The following is a 25156-nucleotide window of genomic DNA, read 5'->3' as shown; positions in this document are numbered from 1 at the left end:
AGCCTTTTAGAACCTCTAATACACTACAGGTTTGCATTTCCTGCCATGCAGGAAAATTCTCAGCAACAAAAGAGTGATCAAATTAAGATCCTTTCCTCGTTTCGTCTCCTTCATGGTCTACATTATTTGAAAGAACTTAATGGGATTTGGCTCAAAAGCAGATACTGCAATGTACTTGAGTGTGAGAGAGAGTGTCTCTAAGTGTGTGTGTTTAGATATGTGCGTGCGTGCGTGCGTGCGTGCGTGCGTGCGTGCTTGTGTGTCTGGTGCACGCATGCATGTACGTGTGTGTTATGGCTCTCTGTTGCTCAGATGGACGAAGGGTCTCAGGCCACTCACAGGTTACGGTATATCACTCTCCTACCTAACCTCCCCACACACACCACTACCTGGACACTATCCTCCGGCTGCTGTTGCCATGGATATCCCAGCTAATAGATGGATGGCTGGGCGATGGAAAGGCATGCATTTGCTGGGAGAGAATGCCTCGAGGTCTTTGACTCTGCTGGGCTTTGATGTGTGTGAGTATGATTGTATATCTATCACTTATTGACATGAAGCTGAGGAACCATCTGATTTGACTAGCCCGGCACAAGTGAAGACAGCTATGCAGTAGCAGAACAGACACGAATGAATAACGTGCTTCTCTCTCGTATCACTGTCAGGGCTCCTGTATGTCAGAGCTACACTGCATGAACCTTGTCAACCATTAGTAATAGGCAGGGACAAGAATGAGACAAATGAGATGAACAATACATCCTTGAAGGACACTTCGGAGGCCTAATACTGGCAAGTTCTACACATGGTTTGCCCCTCTGACAAGCATACAATAGGAGAGCGGCTTCTGTTGATGACAGTAAAAGTCCTCCATGTCATCTCCACCCTTGTTTCCATTTTTAGAAGTCTCCCTCTTTTCTTAATTTTTTTCTGCTGTCAATTCCATATGTTTTTTTCATTCACAGGCATCTGTCTTCATCTCTCTGTCTGTCTCTCTCTCTCTCTCTCCACGTACCAAACAGTGTTTGTGATTACTTCTGGTTTGGGGATAAAGCGGTATGATTTTTAGAATACTGACATGGGGATTCTCTCTAGGGGGGTTCCCCTTGTGAAAACATTCCAATCTAAATGCAGATGGAAGATATCTACTGGGTTAGCCTTGTAGTTGGCCTTTACCGTTATTCCCATTTCCATGGTTACCCTGAGGCTGTATCTCACGGCGTCTGGAGTGAGCGACCTACTGATGTCCACCGTGCAGAGTGATGAACCCAGTCCTTTGTGCGGTAAACACCGTCCCGACACTTTTACATCCAATCAAATCACAGAGAGGGGAGGGGAGAGGGAGTGAGGCAAAGGAAAAGAGAGGAAAGGGGGACAGAGAGGTTAGTGGTAGAGAGGGGAGAGAAGGAAAAGGGGGGGGGAAGAAACAGAGGGATGGGGGGACAGAAAAAGAGAGAGAGAGGAGAAAGAGAGAGAGAGAGAGAGGGAAAGCAGGTGCATGAATGCAGATATGAATGTGATGAAATAAGCATACTGAAATTGGAATTAATTATCTGTCTACCCAGCCAAGTGTCAAGTGTGTGCGTGTGTGTGTGTGTGTGTGCATGCACGTGTGTGCCTTTGTGTGTGCGTGTCCGTGTGTGTGTATGTGTGTGTGACTCTACACAGTGATGTTGTGTCACCTCTGCTGGAATGGAGTTTCACCGAGTTGGGTTCCGGAACATTCTTTGAGTGTTACGCTGATAATGAATCCCAGAGGTCTGTTTAAGTATCAGATGGCGCCCTGGAATCTCAGCTCCTCTCATTCCTCTTCTGCTCTCTCAATAGGTAATTGGCTTGGCTCTAATAGACCAAACTGACGGAACATGTCTCTGTCACACTAACCATTACTCCTGTCTGTCTTAGCTTACTTGAGGATCTTACATAGAAATAGAATTACCATTCAAGTCAATGATGGGTAGATCGGCCGCCATATTGAGGGAACGCATAGGGGTACATTTGATCTCTTCTTCCCTTTTTCCCTCATGACCCTGTCTCTTCTTCTTCCTCTCCGTAGGCGTGAGCGAGGCAGCCTCCATAGTGAACATGCGTAGAGTCATCCACCCTACCGTACAAGAGCCACTGGCCGGGTTCGCTCACCTCCCCTGCGTCTTCACCCACGAGCCCAGCCCCTCCAGCCAGCCTCCCCATATCCAGTGGACCCGAACCTGGGTGCCGCGTGGAGGAAAGGGGGGTCCCCTGGAGCAGATGGTTCTCTCAGCCAAAGGTAAAGAAAGTAACAATAGTCTTAAATTAAAGCTAATGACTCAATGATAGTGTTTCAACCAACATGGTCGTAGACTGTTTCAACCAGCAGGATATTAATTTAAATCGACACTTAAACATGCCACATTTGGATTTTTTGTAATACACTATGAAATAAACATTCATTATGACCAAATGATGTAGAGTATACACTTATACACTCTTATTTTGTAACTCTTTGCCAAAGGTGACGTGGTGAAGGTGAATAAGGCTTTCGCTGGGCGGGTCAGGTTGCTTGGATACGCTGCCAACAACCTAAATGCTACCATGGAGATCTCAGGCCTCCGTAGCGACGACACAGGCACCTACCACTGCCAGGTTGTCGTGGGCGACAACTACGAGCGAGACGTATTGCCCCTTGTGGTCACGGGTGAGGAGTTTATACTGTAACTGACTGTATGCTGTTGTAATTGAAGTTTTCTCTCCGTTTTAATACAGTATATCTTTGTTTGCAACAATTACAAGAAGTACCTTCTTTTGAATTCTTTAATTAGTGTGTTTTGCGATTCACTTCTCATGTTGAGTTCATCAATAGTGAAAAAGCTTACTTATTATATTTCTGAAGGCTAGACAAATCCATACGGTGGATAACCAAGCTCTTTGTCCCTTCAAATGATCATTAATGGCATCTTAGAAACCTCAGTGTGAAAATGTGACCTTTTACTTAATGAGCATTGGTCCTTCCCATTGAGTGTTGGGACAAAGCCTCCTTTATCTTATTCAACACTAATTACATTGATTCATCATATCAATATCGTAATGACTTTCTCCAGTCGTACTTTTTCTCTGCTTCTGTTTGTGTTTTCATTATGGGTTCATATTAACGGACTAATAGTCCGTGACACGGTAATTAGTATTAAGTGCATGGCTTGAATACCAATGACAAGTACCCTGTGACTGCTCTTCCGTGGAATGCAGCTAAAAGAACACGGAGGATTTCCAATTGATCTGTTCAGAATGGGGACGGTGAACCTATGTGGTTTCCAACCAATGCACCTGTATAATCTGTCAAAGTAGGGCTATATCACGGACATCCGATATACTACTGCAGGTGCAGAGGAGGGAACAAAAGTGAGAAGAAACATCTTCTACATCCCGGTGTTAATATTAGCATAATCATTTAGTGTCTCACAATGGCACACGGAGAGTAACATTTCATTGGGTGACCTTCGCCACTGAATGAACATCCTAATGATCTAATTGGTTGTACAAGCTCCCATCTGTTTGTCTGAGACAAATACACACTTGGCATCACAACCCGAACCTGTGTGTGGCTGTGTCGTACGCTGCTCAAATTGAGTGCTTTTTTTTTTGTTGTTGCTGTGAATACGTGTGCTGTATGTGTGTGTCCTTGCGGTGTTGATCAAGGACGAGGAAAATACAAGAGAGGGGGAGAGAGAACGAAAGAGAATGTGCCTGTCAGTCAGCTCACCTCCGTGTCTCTCCTCTCAGGTGTGGTGTTCCATTACCGGTCTCCTAGTGACCGTTACGCCCTCTCATTCGATGACGCCCAGCGGGCCTGTCAGGAGAACTCCGCCCTCATCGCCACGCCGACCCAGCTGTGGGCAGTGTTCTACAATGGCTATGCCAACTGTGCTGCCGGATGGCTCTCCGACCAGACTGTCCGGTGAGGGCACACACACACACACACACACACACACACACACACACACACACACACACACACACACACACACACATACCCTCAGAGCTGACCCAGTCACCCCTGTCACATCCAAACACTCGCTTACAATACAACGAAGACCGCATACTGTTTGGAGGACAGGCATAGTTTGATATTTTGAACATCTGGTGCGAACACAGAGCCTAGTTTTCTGACTCTGATCCTATTAATATTATCTCCACAGCTACCCTATCCAGTCACCAGAGCGTGGTTGCTATGGACAACAGGAGTACTCGGCTGGTGTGAGGAATTATGGGAAGAGAGACCCTAATGAGCTGTTTGATGTCTACTGTTTTGCCGGGGAACTGGACGGTGAGACAGACACACGCGCACGCATGGTTGTACGCACGCATACACATGTCCACACGCACACACACACAGGCACACACACACACAGGCACACAGAAACATCTCACTTCCACTCCCGAGTCACTTTAATAAAATTGCCTTGTGAATTTGTAGGCTTGTGAAAGGACAATAAAGATATCTGAGTCAGAACCTCCTCTCTCTCGATCCCTCTCTTTCTCTCTCCTTCTCCCCCCCCCCACCTCTCTCTATCCAGGTGAGGTATTCCACTCATGGGTCCCAGGGCGTCTGACTCTGTCCTCTGCCTCAGAACGCTGCATCTCCCTGGGGGGACAGTTGGCCACGGTGGGGCAGCTCTACCTGGCCTGGAAGGCTGGGCTGGACAGCTGTGCTCCAGGCTGGCTCTCTGACGGCAGTGTCCGCTACCCTATCACCCAGCCCAGGCAGGGTTGTGGAGGGGACCAGCCAGGGGTCTGGACCGTCGTTCCCAACACCAATGAAACCACAACCAGCAGCGGATCTGCCAATGCTACGGACGCCACACCGCTCTATGATGCCTATTGCTACAGAGGTGAGAATGAAGTCCAGATCTGGAGTCCAAGAGATCAAAGTTCATAGGTTACATTGTCAATGTTAGGCTAAAATGGAAACTTCTCTTACACGAGTCACTGATAAACACAAAGTTCATACTTTAACATCACGATGATAAAACATCCAAGACCTTTCCTCCATTCACCCATTAAAGTATTCTTAAAGGTGTAGCTACTGTATGACGACTTAACCATCTCTACTGAATCGCCATGTCATTGAAATTGATGGTTTGTGAAGTAAGCATGACGATGCTGTTGCCCACCGATGACATGCGTTGCCAAGGATGTAACCATAGCAACACTGGTTAAGACAACCTAGTAATTCCACGAGGAAGCTTTTGAAAAGATTTTTGATTCACGAGACCACCGCTGTTGCAAACTACTACAGCATAGCTGGTCCCTTTGTTTAGAGTTATTCCTAATTTATGCAAAGAGTTATGGGATATTAGAATGCTCTTGTTATACTGGAAGTGCTGGATAGACTTGTAGGAAGTGGAAGAGAGCTTAAGAGAGTGGAGAGAGAGGATTCATTAGACAGGAATTTATTGCACATACTGACCATGAACCGTCAGTCATTGCTCATTCATTGGGTTGTGACATCTCCTGCACATGTATGCTCTTCAATTCCTCATGGTTTCATCAGGGAACGTAAAGAAGCCATGCTCCGTCTCTAAGATCTACGCGTCTCTGTGGAAGCCCTGGAGCTACCTGACCGGCTCCAGCGACACAGACACTCCAGGAACAGACAGCCTTTCCCTGGCTACTGAGACCACCAGCAGCCCCCCGACCACAGGTGGGTGTGGAGATGAATGGATAGATGTAGAGTAATGGGTTTTCAACATGGTTGAATGGCAAGAAGGTTTTTCTTATTCTGATTCTGATAATAATCCTCCCTTCTCTCCCATCTTCACAGGGAGCCGTAACCTTTCACCTTCTGATGACCTCACACCTTCGAACTGGTCAGGATTGGTTGATCTGGAGGAAGAGGCCCGCTCTCGTAAGAAACTTTAACCACATCTAAAATTATATTATTTTGCACATATAGAGCATTACTTTTGACCAAAGCACCTGGTTTTGGATGATTATTGTTACTGTAATTCAATGTGTTGATCTTCTCAGCTTCAGACCCCTGGTCCTCAGAGTCCTCTGAGGGGTATGTCACCCTGCAGCTGAGCCCAGGAGAGAGTTCTCTAGCCTGGGGAGACCTGGGAGACATGGACCCTAACTCTGGAGTTTTCCTCAGACCTCCAGCCACCCCCAGCCTCTGTCCAAGTTCTACCACACAGAAAGAGGAGTTATCACCCTCTAACCCGTGTCTAAAGGTGATGGCCAAGATAGTGAAGTCCATGTGGAAGCCGTGGAACTACCTGGCAGGGGTGCCAGAAGGTACCACAGGAACAGGCAGTCCAGAGGTGGAGAGAAAGGGACCTACGGAGGGGACTCTGACTGAGAGCGGGACTGTGCCCACCGGTTCTCCTGGCTCTCCTGCTCCAGGTTAGTGCAGACTTTTTGCCTTATTTTGGTTGTGATACTGAGACAAACGGCTAGAGAGAAGGAAAAGAGAGAAAGCGAGAGAGAGAAAGAGAGACTGTGTTTGTGAGTGTGTGCTTGCATGTTAGTCTGGGTCAGAAACTGTCTTACTGCCCTTTTCAGTAGTCTAAGCTTCATTAATACAGATATGTTCTCTGGCCCCATTCAACCCAAAGGCCCACATGTTTAACAGAGAAGGGAACCGTAGGAATTGTTGTCTGCATTATTTAAGCCTTTTCTTCTAATGAAGGGTTTTCTGGGGTGGTGAAACTATAAAACATTAAAAAAATAGCAGCACAATAGAAGACACAGGCTTAGAGGTATTGGTTTTGTATCTCAGGGAGAACACACGTGAATACACGATATGCTCTCCGCTATGCTCTGGCAGGATCTCTCTCTCTCTCGTTCTTCTTACAGCTCCTGCCTCTTCCCTCTTCTCATTCCTTTCTTCTTTCTTCTCCATCCTATCTCTCCCACTGTCTCCTCTATCTTCCTCTCTTTCTTCCCCCTGCAGGTTTACTCTCATGGGGTCATGGGTGGTGGGATAGCTTAGGGCTGGGGGAACTAGATGATATACCACCCACTGGTGAGCCCTCGTCCTCCCCAGCCCTGCTCACCTCTACCCCAGCCTCAGAGAGCCAGTCCTCTGACTCCTCCTCCACTCAGCCCAAAGGGGGGACGTTGGTACGTGTGGCCCCATCAAAAGTTGAGATCTCGGCCCAGCCGGATTATAGGAGAAAGGGAGATGCTATCACTATTCCCACTAGAGCAGATGGCCTGGCCAGTGTTGAGAGAGAGAGAGTGATGGTGAAAGAGGAGGGGAGTGCTGAGGAGGCCTCCGAAGAGGCGAGAGTGGGGATCCAGTTCACCCGTCTCCCCGTTGGAACCAGCAAACCCATAATCAGAGTCCCTCCATCCAACGAGAGAACCACAAGGAAGGAGCAGTCAGGAGCCAGTTACAGCACAACTCAACCCACAGTCAGCAGCTCCACAGCTGGGTCAGACAGAAGAGACTCTTCCCCTCCATCCAGACCAGGTACTGGAGCTCTAGCCCCTCCACCCGCGGCCTCAGTCATCCAGGGAAGCTCCAGGGAGGCCTCATCGTCCTTCTCCTCGGTCTCAGTGGAGAGATCTGGAGAGCAGGGAGTTGAGGGTCCAGAAAATGGGCCCTTGGCGCTGCCCTCCGGACCCCCAGTGGAAGAAGATACAGCCTGGTCTCACGCACTGGGCTCTGGGTTGCCTAGCAACCTGGACGAGGAGGGTGGAAGGAGTGCGGGATTCAATCGCAGCAACAGAACTCTGGGCTCAGCTGGTAAGTTCTGTCTGGCACTTACAACACCAAGGGTTGTGGGTTTGATTCCTGTTGGGGCCACCCATACAACAAATGAATGTGTCGTGTCTGGACTATCATTAAATGTGAAGACTTATTTATATCAAATCAGTTCTCTAGGTTTAATTATTACGTGATTAAACAAATCATGTAAACATTAATTAACTAGGAAGTCTGGGCACCACGGAAAATGTTTTCTGAATATAACTCTACAGATATTTTCATATCTGATCAATTAGTCTTCTATTAATTAATTATTAATTGTTACCTCATCAGTTCTCATTACTGAACATCGCAAACCCTTGGATATCTGCACCAACCCTAGTTTCATAATGAATCAGCAATATACAAATTGGCTTAATTATTTATTCACTAACTAACTAATCACAGAAATACATAACAGTAGATATTGGTTACTAACAATGTTATTAAAGTCCCTAGTGGGCTAAGCCGATATGATGGCTTGATAGACAAAGGAAAGGGGTGGGGTGGGGACTGAGAAAGAGCGGGACAGACAAAATTTATTCACTACACCCAGTCTATAATGATGTTCATTGAAATGCTAATCCTTCGCACATGAACGGCCGCTCATTCGAGAATAATTGCACTGTATATTTTTCTGCTCGTATGTCGTTGTTGTCTTCTTTGTTGGAATCCTCAATCATCCTATAGAGTTAATCAGAGTCTCTGGTTAACTTTCCCAGAAGTCACAATGTCTTTCATGGTTGTCGGTGGTTATAATGGATACTTCAGAGTACAATGGTACCAAAAGTACCATTCGGATGTCGGTATTCTCGTTCTAGATTTACGTCATTTCTAGCTGCAGACTAGTAATTATGCATCTAGAATTTGCTCTTATTCTGTAGTGATCGATAGTCTCAGAGTTGAACCATTTCCAGCCGTGTAGCCAAAACTACAGCTGTTATGGTCTCCGATGGCCTATAGAATTGTAGCCATTCCAACGTGGGAACTCTGTCCCGGCGTTCTCTGACTTAATGTATATTTTTTAGGATGGTGTTTTATACTCGTGGAAGAAGGGGTGGTTCTATGACGCCTAATGTGATGTCTGGGCTCACGGGGGTGTGGCCACTGAGTAGTTAATCTTTATATGAAAATCCATACTCTGATTTAGAAGGTTAACATCACATTACATCTTTTCACAAATAGTTTCATGTTTAATCACATACATTTCACAATATTTAGATGTAAACCTGACAGCTGGGAAATGTACACTTTAAGAGATACTGTTATGTGTGTTTCCTGTCCTTCATGAGATCACCAAATGAAACTCGTCATGACTGTCCCTTAAGTGTCCACGGACCATTCCCACATTCTCAAAAGTAGAAATATTGTTTAGTTCAGGAGTTTTGAACTAAGAGAAGGCCTTTGTTCTGGTATGCCAGGGCTGCCCAACCCTCTTTCTAGAGATCTACTGTCCTGTAGGTTTTCAGTCCAACCCTAATTTAGCATATCTGATTCAGCTAGTTAAGGTCTTGTTGAGCAGAAGATTTGTGGAATCAGGTGTGTTAAATTAGGGTTTAACTGAAAACCCACAGGACGGTAGATATCCAGGAAAAGGTTGGGTAGCCCTGTGGTAGACTCTCTCCCTCAATACAGCATGGAAGTTTCTACCAGGTATTTATGACCTGTCGTAAAGTCATAAAACTTGTGGTGGGGAGAGTGAGAGAGGGGGGGAGCCACGATATACACCACCAAAGGGCCACGTCGTGACATATGCATGCACGACAGTAAGTCGCTTTGGATAAAAGCGTCTGCTAAATGGCATATTATTATTATTCATATAATTATTACTATTATTATATTTATTTTTTTATCAACGAAATTCCACACAAAGCTGAAGAAAACACCAACATCATATTTTCCCATTTCTGTCCATCATGGCCTCGGTCAGGGTGATCTCTGTACAATCCTCACGGTTGTTTCTTCGCTGCTGTTATTCAATCTCTTTTTCAATTCAGAGATGATACCGTGTTGCGTTTCGACCTATGATACACCTCGTACCAGACCCATCCTGTATGTACTCCAACTAGGGACTAGGAAGGTAGTCATGCCTCCATAGATACAGCCCTGATTAAGTTCAGAGGCAGGTTTGTGTTTTGTAAATCTAGCAGCCTGATTTAGTGTCTCTCTCTCCAGAGCTATTTCTCACCTGATAATGAATGAGGCTTGTAGCTGGATATAACCTCTCCCTTAGGCATTCCTGCACTACACATTTCTGTGGTGATTTATTTTGCTCTCTTTGCAATGGTTCATGTTGTCAACAGTGCTAGATATCAATGATTTATACAGTACCAGTAAAAAGTTTGGACACAACTACTCACTCAAGGGTTTTTCTTTATTTGTACTATTTTCTACATTGTAGAATAATAGTGAAGACAACACAACTATGAAATAACACATATGGAATCATGTAGTAACCAAAAAAGTGTTAAACAAATCAAAAATATATTTTATGTTTGAGATTCTTCAAAGTAGCCACTCTTTGCCTTGATGACAGCTTTGCACACTCTTGTCATTGTTTCAACCAGCTTCATGAGGTAGTCACCTGGAATGCATTTCAATTAACAGGTGTGCCTTGTTAAAAGTTCATTTGTGGAATTTCTTTCTTTCTTAATGCATTTGAGCCAATCAGTTGTGTTGTGATAAGGTAGGGGTGGTATACAGAATATAGACCTATTTGGTAAAAGACTAAGTCCATGTTATGGCAAGAACACCTCAAGTAAGCAAAGATAAGTGACAGTTGCTTTAAGAACTTTGAACGTTTCTTCAAGTGCATTCGCAAAAACCATCAATCGCTATGATGAAACTGGTTCTCATGAAGACCTCCACAGGAAAGACCCAGAGTTACCTCTGCTGCAGAGGATACATTCATTAGAGTTAACTGCATCTCAGATTGCAGCTCAAATAAATGCTTCACAGAGTTCAGACACATCTCAACATCAACTGTTCAGAGGAGATTGCATGAATCAGGACTTTGTGGTGGAATTGCTGCAAAGAAATCAGTACTAAAGGACACCAATAACAATAAGAGACTTGCTTGGGCCAAGAAACACGAGCAATGAACATTAGACTGGTGGAACTGTGTTCTTTGGTCTGATGAGTCCAAATTTGAGATTTTTGGTTCCAACTGCCGTGTCTTTGTGAGACGCAGAGTAGGTGAACGGATGATCTCCGCATGTGTGGTTCCCACCGTGATGCATGGAGGAGGAGGTGTGATGATGTGGGGGTGATTTGCTGGTCCCACTTAGTGGGACTATAATTTGTTTTTCAACAGACAATGACCCAAAACACACCTCCAGGCTGTGTAAGGGCTATTTTACCAAGAAGGAGAGTGAGGTAGTGCTGCATCAGATGACCTGGCCTCCACAATTCCCCGACCTCAACCCAATTGAGATGGTTTGGGATGAGTTGGACCGCAGAGTGAAGAAATAGCAGTCAACAAGTGCTCAGCATCTGTGGGAACTCCCAAGACTGTTGGAAAAGCATTCCAGGTGAAGCTGGTTGAGAGAATGCAAAGAGTGTGCAAAGCTGTCATCAAGACAAAGGGAGTCTACTATGAAGAATACAAAATATTTTGATTTGTTTAACACTTTTTTGCTTACTACATGATTCCATATGTGTTATTTCATAGTTTTGAACTCTTCACTATTATTCTACAATGTAGAAAATAGTAAAAATAAAGAAAACCCTTGAATGAGTAGGTGTGTCCAAACTCTTGATATACACTGGATGACTGATGTTGAAGCCACCGTGTTGCCATCTTGGCACTCTCCCACCGTTGTAAAAAAATATATTTTGGAAGCTATAGCATATGCATTTATTCATGTCTAAAAAAAATGTTATACCACATTTATTCTATTATAGACACCTTAATGCATACTGTTAAATTATATAATGTAAGCTAAACAGAAGAAAAAAAATGAACATAGCATTTTTTGAGATTACTAATGTTACTGTCCCCACTACAACAACACAACAACACAAATGCTTAAATACATGTCATTTTGTCCTTGAAACATTACTTTTAAATACTGTATAATTCCATTGATTCCTATAGAGGACTGCTCCTACTGGGGAGTACCAATATGGCCGACTGGTGGCTTCAAAGCCTCTCAATGGCCATTACATAGCATAAGCAATCTAGGGTTTATAAACATCATTGGTAGATATACTGTGTATTCCTCAGAGGCTGAGATGTGATGAGTAAATGTGTAACCAAAGACTATGGGTTATAACAGTGAATAGTATTGACAGGGACTTCAGAGAATGTTATGTGGTGTTGTTCATTGAGTTGATAGCCTCAGGAGGCTAGGAAAGCTTTGGGCCACTTTACTGACCTGTATTAACTCCTTATTTCCATCCCATACAGTACATTAGCAGCCCCATTACACAAACAGAAAACATCTATTGAGGAGCTCATGGGATACTGGGTCTCTCGCTCTCTCTCTGTCTCTCTCTGTCTCTGTGTGTTCTGTCTGAGTAGAGAGGTGTCTAATGTTTGTTTTTGCTGACTGGATCAGAGTGGACCTCATCAGGCTGTGTAATCAATAAGGGGCTGCAGGAGAGGCTGCTCATGTTTTATATACAAGCCTCAAGGGCCCTTCTCTCTCTATCCCAAACTCTATCACATCCTCCTTTGTCTCTTTCTCACACCGTCACACATTCTCTCTTTCTCTCCTTCTCTCTCTCAACCTATTCCCCTCTCACTCACTCAACCTTTCACCTCTCTTTCTAGCTCTCTCTCTTTCTCCTACTCTCTCTCAGGCTCTCACTGCTCTCGTTCCTTTGCTCTCCATTTCTCTACCCCTCTCCCTTCTCTCACTGTGGCTAGGAATGAGCAAGAGTTGCATAAAGAGCTGCAGGCCAAAACAAGCTGCTTCTCTGAGTCGGTTGGTCTGTTTGTCTATTGATGTGCTGTTGTTTTGGTGCATACGTCTTGGCGTCAGGCACAAGGTGAACGCATAGCCTGTCAGCTCATTCTCTGCCCTGTTGATTTCTCTGCTCCACTCACTTTAATGAACAACCAGCCACTGTAGGCTAATCTGTGTTATACGCACACACACACACACACACACACACACACACACACACACACACACACACACACACACACACACACACACACACACACACTAAAGTATTTTATTGGTCCTCTGGCTATTATAAAGGCTCCAAACAGTGATGTTTGTGATGGCTAGTCTTGACCTTGACTGTTAGAACAATATACTAGTGGCACGGTAGCAGCAACATATCGCTAGCCTTAGCACCTGGCCTCAGCACGAAATTGACCTTAGAAGGATAAACGCAGTGGGCCAATCGCTATGAAATGCGAAAATACATCTATAATCCAAAAGCGTACAGTAGCACAGGGAACGGGGGAAGAGGATACCTAGTTTGTTGTACCACTGAATGGATTCAACTGAAATGTGTCTTCTACTTTTAATCCAACCAGAGGCGGAACGACGGCTGGACAGAAGTGATAGCAATGACTATGTTCATAGAACAAATACACATTCGTATCAAGGATTTACTTCGCTCAGTTCCTATGGCAAACTGCGGTTTTATTGTACTCCTGTTAGATGCCGTGTTTATCTGTCTAGTATTGTTGGCCTGAACGAATAGCCAGCGTGACGATTATTGCGAGGATGTCTTTAAGAGACGTGTGCTATGTAGAAGATGGAATCAGGCTGCAGGCTAATCATAGCCTGGGTCAAAGCTAGGCGATATGGACAAGCTATCAACTGTCCCATTTAACAATCACCTATTAGCAAAGTTATTTTCATTCAAACTTCACATTTCTCTAGTAAAGGCTACTTATCATAATGAACGATTTCAGAAAAATGCCCACGATAAGTGGTCGGTGTAGTCGGGGTCAATAATTTTCGGTTTATTGTCCCAGCTCTAGCCTAGGTATTGATTTTTACCCTTTGTGTGATGGGTAAACACACAGACGCATGACACACACACACAATCACAATCGTGTAGACACACTCTGTCTCTTTTACACACACACATGCATGTGCACGCACACACACACACACACAAGATTGTGCTGTCTACAACCTCTACCGTTCGTTCTAACATATCATGATTATGTTGTATCATAATTCATATCGGCAGTTTAAGTGATGAGCTATTTAGCCTCAGACATAATGAGGCAAGATGGAACTTAGCATAAATGTAATGCAAATTCAAACCACTTTGATTATACACACACACACACACACACATGCACGCAATGTAAGGAAGAACACACACACACACACATACACGCATAGATCCACACACTCCTAGGTGTCAGAGGGCGGGAACAGAACATTCTAAGCGGGTGAGTCGGCACCTTCAAAGACCTCAAGGTTCCTTAACGAGCCACTTTGGGGACAACCAGGCGTCATGGCGACCGTTGATATGGAAATTATTAATTATCCTGTGAACAATGATTGGCTGAATTATAGGGGGGCCTGAGAGATCAGTAGGTGGTCTGTTCCGTTCTCTATTCTTCATACCACGTCTGAAGTTCTTTCTTTGCCAAGGATCACTTTCCATATGGTAACCATGACAACAGAGACAAGGGGAAAGGTGATGGGTGGCTGAAGTTTGGGTCTAGGCATAGTGTCTTTCAGAAGAAACAGGAAAATAGATCTTTATGTAGAAGCATTGGTTATAGTTATGGTGATGCCCACACTACCACCATGACACCAGAATGGTTGTGTATACAGATCATGACTGTTCACTACCACCCTCAACTCCCATCACTACTCTATCCACAATGCACTGTGTGACTGTGCTCCTGCGGTGTGGTTGGTTGACTGTCCTTCCTGGTGCCAGTGGTGTTTTAACCCAGTAGCAGCAGACTCGGCAGCGCACTGTGGTTACGTTGCACTTCCCTGCCTGTTCAATGGATTTGAGGTCAATGAATTTGGCAGAGAGCGAGGGAGAGAGCTGCATGAACTGTATGGCTCAGTCATTTTACGTAGAGGTGTGTGTGTGTGTGTACGTGTGTGCGTCCATATGTGTGTGTGTGTGTGTACTGTGAAGGCTATGGGCCTATACACTGTACAGATTATAGAAAGAGAAACAAATCTGTATGGAGTGAGAAGGAGAGAAAGGGATGGATCAGAAGTGTATGTGCTCTTTGCGACGTTTAGTTGCTACTAGATGCATTTATGTACTCTTGAGGATGGTTATGGTAAAAAAGAGTGCTGCAGTCTAAGCATATCTCAATACCTTATATCTGACAACAGCGTGGCAAAAACATAGATCTGAATGCACACTGTTTGACCCGCAACCATACCGCCTTAGGGAGTCGCTGTACCTCGTCTGGTTGTGCTTAGATAGCTAAACCAGGTGTCTTGCTTATCGCTGAAATTAGAGTAGGAAAGCTGCCACGGTCATTTCAGCTGCACTGCCCTTCCTCTCGTTCAGGAAGATATTCAGGAGATACGTACGCTCAGTTCTCCTGTGCGTTACCATCTCCAGGGGGACTCGGACGACGGCTACTATTTCATATCGAGTCAAGTCGTTGCTTGCATCTAAAAATGAATGAAAAATCTCTTAATTCTGGCAAAAACAGAATCTAATCCCCCCCCCCTCTTCCTCTCTCTCAGGTGTGGGGGAGCCCTGTGTGACCAACCCATGTCTGCATGGAGGGCAGTGTCTACTTCAGGGCAAGAGCTACAGCTGCTACTGCCCACAAGGCTTCACAGGGGAGAACTGTGAGATCGGTGAGTTTACAATACACACACACACACACACACACGCACACACATGGACACATGCATGTGTATGTATTTGTGTGTAACTGAGTCTTAAAATATATTAGTGGTAGGTCTAAGGTCAAGCTCTCCATCACCCTTTAGACAGGGGTTTGGGGGTTAGAGGTTAGAGGCTAGGGGTCAGAAGTATTGTTGCGGTTGTCAAGGTCAATCTCCTCTCTGTGCCTGCTGGCTCTCACTTGGATGGCTTTGTTACACACACACAATGGACGGTTCGATCAGAAACACCAACTCAACCAACTCCTGTTGTTTATCAGTGTGTGTGTGTGTGTGGTGACTTCCGACTTTAGCTTACAGCAACTGTCTGAATACTGTCAGGACAGGAACTACTTTAGGTAGGAACTACTTTAGGTAGGAACTACTTTAGGCAGTAACGTGTTGGCTATAGGAGTCATGCTAGAAAGTCAGTCGTCATACGACTTCCTTCCCTTTATTACTTTACACTCCACAGTGTCTGTGTGACTATGACTCTCAGTGACTTTCTCCCATAAGGTTGACTAACATCTCTACCTCAGCCCTGACCCAGACTCACAAACCCTGCAGGATCATCTCCCATCTTATAGCAACAGGGCGGCAGGTCGCCTAGTGGTTAGAGCATTGGGCCAGTAACGGAAAGGATGCTGGTTCGAATCCCCGAGCTGACAAAGCTCTGTCGATGTGCCCTTGAGCAAGCCACTTAACCCCAATTGCTCTGGATAAGAGCGTCTGCTAAATGACTAAAATGTCAATGTAAATACCCGTGAGATGAGACAGCGCCAGACATTCATTGCATTTACCTGTCTGCTGTGGTGAGGAGGTACACTACATGACCAAAGGTATGTGGACACCTGCTCGTCGAACATCTCATTCCAGAATCATGGGCATTAATATGGAGTTGGTCCCCCGCTTTGCTGCTATAACAGCCTCCACTCTTCTTGGAAGGGTTTCCACAAGATGTTGGAACATTGCTGCGGGGACTTGCTTCCATTCAGCCACAATAGTATTAGTGAGGTTGGGCGGTTAGGCCTGGCTCGCAGTCGGCGTTCCAATTCACCCCAAAGTTTTTCGATGGGATTGAGGTCAGGGCTCTGTGCAGGCCAGTCAAGTTCTTCCACACCAATCTCGACAAACCATTTCTGTATGGACCTTGCTTTGTGCACTAGGGCATTGTCATGCTGAACCAGGAAAGGTACTTCCCCAAACTGTTGCCACAAAGTTGGAAGCACAGAATTGTCTAGAATGTCATTGTATGAGGTAGTGTTAAGATTTCCCTTCACTGGAACTAAGGGGCCCGAACCATGAAAAACAGCCCCAGACTATTGTTCCTCCTCCACCAAACTTTACAGTTGGCACTATGCATTTCGGTCAGGTAGCGTTCTCTTGGCATCCGCCAAACCCAAATTCGTCCGTCGGACTGGCAGATGGTGAAGCGTGATTCACAACTCCAGAGAATGCGTTTGTTGCTCTTAGACGTTTCCACTTCACAATAACAGCATTTACAGGGCAGCTCTGACGACCTGACTTGTTGGAAAGGTGGCATCCTATGACAGTGCCACGTTGAAAGTTACTGATCTCTTCAGTAAGGCCATTCTACTGCCAATTTTTGTATATGGAGACTGCATCGTTGTGTGCTCAATTTTATACACTGAAATAGCCTAATCCACTAATTTGAAGGTACTTTTGTATATATAGTATATTTGCCTAACTGGGTACTGCTGGCTTCTAGAGCTGTGAGATAGAGAATGGGCTTAGAGCATGATGCCAAGGCAGGGCTGTGTGTGTGCGTGTGCATCAGTATTTGCGGTATTATCTCTCTCATGAGCAGTGGTGTAAAGTACTTAAGTAAAAATACTTTAAATGACTACTTAAGTCGTTTTTTATGCTTTGCTTTACTATTTATATTTTTACAACTTCTACTTTTACTTCACTACATTCCTAAAGACAATGATGTACTTTTTACTCCATACATTTTCCCTGACACCCAAAAGTACTCGTTACATTTTGAATACTTAGCAGGACAGGAAAATGGTCTTCAATTCACACATCCCTGGTCATCCCTTCTGCCTCTGATCTGACAGACTCACTAAACACATGCTTCATTTGTAAATTATGTCTAAGTGTTGGAATGTGCCACTGGCTATCTGTAAATAAATACAAATGTAAAGATGATGCGGTCTGGTTTGCTTAATATAAGGAATTTGAAATAATTTATACTTGTATATTTACTTTTGATACTTAAGTATATTTAAAACCAAATACTTTTAGACTTTTACTCAAGTAGAATTTGACTGGGTGACTTTCACTTTTACTTGAGTCATTTTCTATTAAGGTATCTTTACTTTTACTCAAGTATGACAAATGGGGCGACTTTTTCCACCAGTGGTCAGGAGCCCTAACTCCTCTGCATTACGCATGACAGGATTAAACATTCATACGGAACAAAAGCGTTGTGTGTTTTGAGACAAGGTGTGTGTATGCATGTGGGTTGACACTGTACAGTACGTTGGCAAATGTTGACTTGGAGATGAGAGAAAGGTTACGGGGGTGAAGAGATGTTCAAGCTCATGCTGGGGTGAAGTGATCACCGGAGACAAAAGACAGTGACACTGACTCCAAAGACAGCGATGCCTATGGAATTGAAGTTCTGATGAAGGACAAGTGACGAAGAGCAGGAGCCATTTTAGACTATTGAGATGCACCCCTAGAACAGTCGTGGAAGTATATACTGCAAAACAACCTTCAGGTGATAATAGTTTGTAGAACCTAAAAGGGTTCTTCGGCTGTCCCCATAGGAGAACCCTTTGAATAACCCTTTTTTGGCTCTAAGTAGAACCCTTTTGGTTCCAAGTAGAACTGTTTTGGGTTCCATGTACAGTAGAACCCTTTCCTCAGAGGGTTCTACCTGGAATCAAAAATGGCTTTACCTGGAACCAAAAAGGGTTCTCCTATGGGGACGACTGTAGAACCCTTTGGGAACCCTTCTTTCTAAGAGTGTAGTGACTGAGTTCTTTACATTTAATTTCTATTTTATGTAGTCTAGAACCTGTCAGTGGAATTCAAAGCCCATGTGCTATGTTTGTCCAGATATGCAGAACTGGGGGTTAATGGTTCAAAGGTCACATCAGAAAGTCTTGACTGTCTGGATTTGATTTGTCTGACAACCTTTCTGCAACATTCTTCCCGAGGGCTTTTTTTGACTTCGTTTTCAAGCCCTTATCAACTCTCAGAACATATGATATCGTTTAGTTTGAAGTGACTTTGAAAGCACAATTTGGTGCCTTTCAACCTTGAATTGAAGGATGAATTGATGTGAATGTTCTGATTTGAGCCATTATACAGTAATAGTGCGTTTGGATCAATTATTCTTAATTGAGAAAAGAAGACGGTGTTATGAGTCAGACTTGCACTGTAAGTCAACAGTAAAACACTAGAATGCACAGTAAAATCCCATAACTTTATTTTACAGAATTAATGCTGTAGATTGCACTGAATTGTGGGTAAAATGCTGAAAAACGGTTATTAACTGTAATTGGAAGCCTCCTGTAAAAATGACTCTAACATACTGTATTTCTTTACAAAAAAAACTTATGCCTATTGTAGATTCAAATCTCATTCTGTATGGAGCTAAGACTATTTTAGTTTAAAAAAAAGAAGAGGAGTAAAATCGCCCCAATATTTTATTTTGCAATGCTTCGCTTTACTGCAGCTTCTGGGTGCCATATTGAATAAACTGAGAGCATATTTGATGTTTGCAACATTACTAAAGGGAAAACAGCTTGTTTCTAGCCCAAATTGACCCATATTACTGGCGCAAAGTGTTTATTTTTTTGGTTTTACATTAGTATACAAAAAATCTAACAGCAATGTACCATATTAATTATTTACAGTAAATTGCCGTAAATTGCAATGGACTCTGGGTGATTTTAGGTGTAACTGGTAAATTATACTGTAATTATACTGTAATTCCACCATACAGAATACCAGTACCCTACCATATTTCTGGAGCACCAAAAACCCTTTGACCACTAGTTGACATATGGTATTGTCGTTTCTGGCTCATTAACATATTTTGAAGTGTGCTTGTAAGAGGCTACATTTGTTGTACCTGTGAGTGGATGTGCTGTACCAATGTAACTGATGTATAGTAGTGGCTCAACAATGAAATGTAATAGGGGTGCAAGTTTGGAAGCCTTTGTTAAGGCCTCTAGAAGTGCAAGTGATTCATACACTGTAAAAACTGGAACTTATTATTATGGTAACTTACCAGCAGCCAGTTACCTGTAAGTTACTGTAAAAAAAGTACAGTATGTTACTGTAAATTCCAAATAAAATGTGTTTTAACAGTACATTACTGTAAAGAAATCACTGTTGAACTTAAGTTATTTGGAATTTACAGTAACATGCTGTACTTTTTTTTACAGTAATTTACAGGTAACTGGCTGCCAGTAAGTTACCATAAAAACAAGTTATGTTTTTTACAGTGTACATATTTGGTATATATAAAACACATTACCTAGCCGCCAACCGGCTTGCACCAATCCCATGTAATTACAGTAAGCTATTGTAAAATACAAACCCCGCCTTCCCTCAATCAATGTTATTAATTATTTCATTCATTACAATTACCATACAAATATTACAGTATGATTATTGGTACCATAAAACTATTTACGGTAAGAGTTGCCTGCAAATTACTATAATTATACAATACAGCTGTGTTGCTGTAATGATTACAGTAGGCTCATTTACAGTATAATGCAGTATTGTATAATTGTTTTGTTTTCCTTATGTAACAATTTTTTTTACAGCATCCCTGCTGTGAAGCTAAATTACTGTATTTAGCTAGCAACTCTGCTGCCTGTATTATACTATAGATTTACAGGGAAAAGTTGTACATTGTGGGCCATTATTCTCATTTTCTGAAATTCTTCTTATTGTTAGAAAACCTCCCTTTTTACATTTGTCATTTAGCAGACACTCTTATCCAAAGCAACTTACAGTAGTGAGTGCATAGATTTTTATATTTGTTAGTTCTGGTCCCCTGTGGGAATCGAACCCACAACCCTGGCGCTGCAAGTGCCATGTTCCACCAACAAGCCACACAGGACCATACCATCAAAATAATGTGTAGTAACATAAAGAACAAGAATTGTCCCTGTCAAATAAATGTAATTTATTTAATGTAATTTTTTCAAGAAAGCTCAGCCCTCAGGAGAGGTTGTTATTGAATGTGAACAAAATATCTCTTTTGTGTTTGTGTGCGATGTGAAGAGATTTGAGGGGTCATAGTAAGCCCTCTTGGAGTGAAACAGGGACAAGAGGGAGTGAAAGAGAGCAGACCTGGGTTCAAATACTATTTCAAATATCTTCATTACTTTCACATACATTCAATGATTTCCAATGATTTCCAAGATGGATTTATTTTAAATCTCTTTTCCATTTTTAAATTAAATATACCTTCCGGTAACCAGCCTCACCCAATGTGACACGTATCCGCTATTTTCTTTTAGACCTTATAGCCAGAACCTCCATCAGGAGCTAGTCAGCTAATTAGCTACTAGCTATTTAGTCATTGTCAGCCACTGCTAGTGGCCTTTCCTTCTGCACAGACACCAGCCGTTTTTTTTTAGCCTGGATAATACTTGCCAGCATCGGACTGTTTTCTCCACTACAACGCCGGATTCCTGCCGTAAACCCTGGACCATTACTCCTGATCATCACAGCTAGCTAGCTGCCACCGAGTGACCCAGCCCCGAAGCTAGCCCTGAGCCAGGCCCCACCTCCCAGCCTACTCTGTGATCACCCGGCTACTCAGCCGATGCCTTCTGGACTCTACCCCAACATGGCTAGAATCCACCACTCCGCCGGATCCTTGCCATAAGCTCTGGACCTGTGCATCGGATCATCGCTGCTACTGAGTAGCTAACGCCCCTGCCCCGAAGCTAGCCGCGAGCCAGGCGCATCTCATCTAGCAAACGAAATTACCACAACTACAATTACCTCTTTCGCCATCTGGTCTGGACCCTTTGTCGACACGGCGCCCCGCCGTACCATCACGGCTGGTCCGCAGACTTAACTCCATCCACTGTGCCCTCAACCGGCCTTCGCCGGACGTCGGAGCAGACACTTCTACTTACCCCAGCCTGCTAACTTTCAAAGCTGTGTCTCCCGCGTGCTAGTGTAGTAACGACTTCCCTGTTCCATCTATTGCTGTTCACTGGACCCTATGATCACTTGGCTACATAGCTGATGCCTGCTGGACTGTTCATTAATCACGGTACTCCATTTAGTTTATTTTTTGTTTATCTGTCGGCCCCAACTCATGCCCTGTGTGTAGTTAACCGACCCTCTCTGCCCATTCATCGGCATTTTACCTTTTGTTGTTTTCTTAGCTGATTAGCTGTTGTTGTCTTACCCATTGTTGCCTTAGCTAGCTCTCGCAAACAACACCTGTGATTGCTTAATGCCTCGCTTTATGTCTCTCTCAAAATGTCAATATGCCTGGTACACTGTTGTTTGGGATAGTTATCTGCACCTTTTATTCTCTGTCCCCAACGCACTAGACGACCAGTTTTGATAGCTTTTAGCCATACCCTCATCCTACTCCTCCTCTGTTCCTCGGGTGATGTGGAGGTTAACCCAGGCCCTGCGTGTCCCCAGGCACTCTCATTTGTTGACTTCTGTACCCGAAAAAGCCTTGGTTTCATGCATGTTAACATCAGAAGCCTCCTCCCTAAGTTTGTTTTACTCACTGCTTTAGCACACTCCGCCAACCCTGGTGTCCTTGCTGTGTCTGAACCCTGGCTAAGGAAGGCCACCAAAGATTCTGCCACGCCCTGGCCTTAGTTATCTTTGTTTTCTTTATTATTTTAGTTAGGTCAGGGTGTGAGATGGGGAATGTATGTGTTTTTGTATTGTCTAGGGGTTTTGTATGTTTAATGGGGCAGTGTCTTGTATAGGGGTTTGTATGTCTATGGCTGCCTAGATTGGTTCTCAATTAGAGGCAGCTGTTGTTCATTTGTCTCTGATTGAGAGCTATATTTAGGCAGCCATATTCATTGAGTTTTCGTGGGTAATTGTCTATGTCTAACGTTAGTAGCTTGTGTATGCACTTTCGTTTGTAGCTTCACGGTCGTTTGTTGTTTTGTTTAGTTTTGTAAAAGTGTTCGTTTCGTGTTTTGTCTTCTCTAATAAAAGAAGATGTATTTGTATCACGCTGCGCCTTGGTCCACTCTTCCTCATCAAGACGATTGTGACAGAATTACCCACCATAACAGGACCAAGCAGCGTGATAAGCGGCAGCAGGAGCAGCGCAAGGAGGAATGGCAATGGGAGCAAAATCTGGACTACACTACGTGGGAAGAGATCGACAGGTGGGCGATCGACCCAGGGAGAATGCCGGAGCCCGCCTGGGATTCTCTGGCGCAGTGTGAGGAGGGATACCGGCGAATGGAGGCAGCACGACGACGCGGTAGGAAGCCTGTAAGTCAAGCCCAAAAATGTCTTGGGGGGGGGGGGGGGGGGGGCTACAACGGAGTGTGGCGAAGTCAGGTAGGAGACCTGCGCCAACTCTCCGTGCTTACCGTGGGAAGCGAGAATACGGGCAGACACCGTGTTATGCGGTAGAGCGCATGGTGTCTCCTGTACGTGTGCATAGCCCGGTGCGGGTTATTCCACCTCCCCGCACTGGCAGGGCTAGATTGGGCATTGAGCCAGGTGCCATGAAGCCGGCTCAACGCGTCTGGTCTCCAGTGCGTCTCCTCGGGCCGGCATACATGGCACCAGCCTTACGCATGGTGTCCCCGGTTCGCCAACACAGCCCAGTGCGGGTTATTCCACCTCCCCGCACTGGTCGGGCTACGGGGAGCATTCAACCAGGTAAGGTTGGGCAGGCTCAGTGCTCAAGGGAGCCAGTATGCCTGCACGGTCCGGTATATCCGGCGCCACCTCCCCGCCCCAGCCCAGTACCACCAGTGCCAACACCACGCACCAGGCTTCCTGTGCGTCTCCAGAGCCCTGTTCCTCCTCCACGCACTAGCCCTGTGGTGCGTGTCTCCAGCCCGGTACCACCAGTTCCGGCACAACGCACCAAGCCTCCTGTGCGTCTCCAGAGTCCTGTGCGCCCTGTTGCTGCTCCCCGCACTAGCCTTAAGGTGCGTAACCTTAGCCCGGTACCACCAGTTCCGGCACCACGCACCAGGCCTACTGTGCGCCTCAGCCGGCAAGAGTCTGCCGTCTGCCCAGTGCCGCCTGCACTGCCCGTCTGCCCAGTGCCGCCTGCACTGCCCGTCTGCCCAGAGCCGCCTGTGCTATCCGTCTGTCCCGAGCCTTCAAAGCCGCCCGTCTGTCCTGAGCCGCTAGAGCCGTCCGTCAGTCAGGAGCCGCCAGAGCCGTCCGCCAGACAGGAGCAGCCAGAGCCGTCCGCCAGACAGGAGCAGCCAGAGCCGTCCGCCAGACAGGAGCAGCCAGAGCCGTCCGCCAGACAGGAGCAGCCAGAGCCGTCCGCCAGACAGGAGCAGCCAGAGCCGTCCGCCAGACAGGAGCAGCCAGAGCCGTCCGCCAGCCATGACCAGCCAGAGCCGTCAGCCAGCCATGACCAGCCAGAGCCGTCAGCCAGCCATGACCAGCCAGAGCCGTCAGCCAGCCATGACCAGCCAGAGCCGTCAGCCAGCCATGACCAGCCAGAGCCGTCAGCCAGTCCGGAGCTGCCCCTCAGTCCGGAGCTGCCCCTCAGTCCGGTGTTAACCCTTAGTCCGGTGCTGCCCCTTAATCCAGTGGGGTTTATATGGAGGGTCGACATTAAAAGGAGGCCACCAAAGCGGGTAGTGACTATGGTGAAGTGGGGGTCACGTCCCGCACCCGAGCCGCCGCCATAAGAAGGCCCACCCGGACCCTCCCCTTCTGTGTCAGGTTTGCGGCCGGAGTCCGCACCTTTGGGGGGGGGGGTACTGTCACGCCCTGGCCTTAGTTATCTTTGTTTTCTTTATTATTTTAGTTAGGTCAGGGTGTGACATGGGGAATGTATGTGTTTTTGTATTGTCTAGGGGTTTTGTATGTTTAATGGGGCAGTGTCTTGTATAGGGGTTTGTATGTCTATGGCTGCCTAGATTGGTTCTCAATTAGAGGCAGCTGTTGTTCATTTGTCTCTGATTGAGAGCTATATTTAGGCAGCCATATTCATTGAGTTTTCGTGGGTAATTGTCTATGTCTAACGTTAGTAGCTTGTGTATGCACTTTCGTTTGTAGCTTCACGGTCGTTTGTTGTTTCGTTTTGTAAAAGTGTTCGTTTCGTGTTTCGTCTTCTCTAATAAAAGAAGATGTATTTGTATCACGCTGCGCCTTGGTCCACTCTTCCTCATCAAGACGATCGTGACAGATTCTGAGATTTCCATTCCCAACTACAACATTTTCTGTCAAGATAGAACTGCCAAAGGGGGAGGAGTTGCAATCTACTGCAGAGATAGCCTGCAAAGTTCTGTCATACTTTCCAGGTTTATGCCCAAACAGTTCGAGCTTCTAATTAAAAAAATTAATCTCTCCAGAAATAAGTCTCTCACTGTTGCCGCCTGTTATAGACCCCCCATCAGCTCCCAGCTGTGCCCAGGACACCATATGTGAAATGACTGCACCCCATCTATCT

The sequence above is a fragment of the Salvelinus namaycush genome, chromosome 25 (genome assembly GCF_016432855.1).
Source record: "Salvelinus namaycush isolate Seneca chromosome 25, SaNama_1.0, whole genome shotgun sequence".
In the NCBI taxonomy this organism is placed as follows: domain Eukaryota; kingdom Metazoa; phylum Chordata; class Actinopteri; order Salmoniformes; family Salmonidae; genus Salvelinus; species Salvelinus namaycush.
This window is presented reverse-complemented; position numbering follows the sequence as displayed.